Here is a 1,200-nt window from a genome sequence, read left to right as displayed (position 1 = left end):
AGCTGCGGCCTTCCAGGCCCGTGGTTTGCAGCCGGGGTGTTCCGGCCTGGATAGCTCCCACAGCAGGCATCGGTGCCTCCCAGCTGGGGCATTTGTTTCTGGAGCCTCGGGGCAGGAAAGGCGCTCAGGAGGCTGCCCCTGCCAGCTGGGAGTCGTCGCAGGGGTCTCGTCCCCCACCTCGGGAGGGCCGTGAGCCGCCCTGGCAGCCTTGGAAACCCTGGAAACCCGGTGCTGAGAGCAGAGCCTGGCACGCAGTCAGGGCCCACGGAGGCACATCGGGAACTGGAGAGAGCCATGCACAGCTCAGGGGGTTGGCAGACAGAGCTCTGGGTGAAGCTCCATCCTCACCACCCTGCAGCCATGGCTTGGCCTGGGAGCACTCCGAGCTGGGCTGTTGCACAGCAGTGGGGCAGCGAGGGAGGAGGGTGATGCACAACAGCCTTTTGGCTCCATGGGAGCTCCCTGCACAGTTCTGGGGCCCATCACACCGTAAGGCTCCCTGAAGCACGGCTGATGGCAGTGGAACCACCCTATGAGGGCTGCAGGGCTGGCTGTGAAGCAGGACCCTGCACTGGGTGTGAGAGAGACTCTTCCCTGTGTGCTGCCGCGAAGATGAGGGGAACAGGGCCGGCTTCTGCTCTCCACGGCACGCACCACACCCTCAGCATCCATGGCCAGCAGCCCTCCAGGCTGTCACCCACCCTGAGGGCTGCTCTGCGAGCCCTCCGCTGCCTGCCCACCCAGCCGGGGCTCCCGGCCCGCGCCCCAAATCTGCCCCGCCCAAACAAGGCTCAGGCTGGGCAGCAGAGCCATCCTAATGTGCTTAATGAGCTGATTCATGAAAGTTGCTGCCGAACAAAAGGCGCACAAACAGCCCAGGGCCACGTTATGTTCGGTGTCTGCTTTGCTACTCTTACCTTCCCGCAGGTGCCGGCGGCGCGGGCAGGCGGCGGGCAGGGCGTGGGGACAGCGATCACAGAGCGGTGACAACGGGCAGGGTGCGGGGACAGCGAGCACAGAGCGGTGACAATGGGGTCAGACAGGGGGTCAGCAACATCTCGGCCCCTCTCACCCAGTGCCACCCAGTTCAGCAGCACTGGGAGGAGACAGGAGGCCTAGGCAGGTCTGAGTCCCCTGCTTCTTTTTGGGGGGCACAGATCCCACCCCTGAGTTGCGAAATCAGAGCAGGCAGAGCCCCGA

Source organism: Geospiza fortis, unplaced genomic scaffold (assembly GCF_000277835.1).
Source record: "Geospiza fortis unplaced genomic scaffold, GeoFor_1.0 scaffold172, whole genome shotgun sequence".
Classification (NCBI taxonomy): domain Eukaryota; kingdom Metazoa; phylum Chordata; class Aves; order Passeriformes; family Thraupidae; genus Geospiza; species Geospiza fortis.
Note: the sequence above shows the minus strand (reverse complement) of the source record.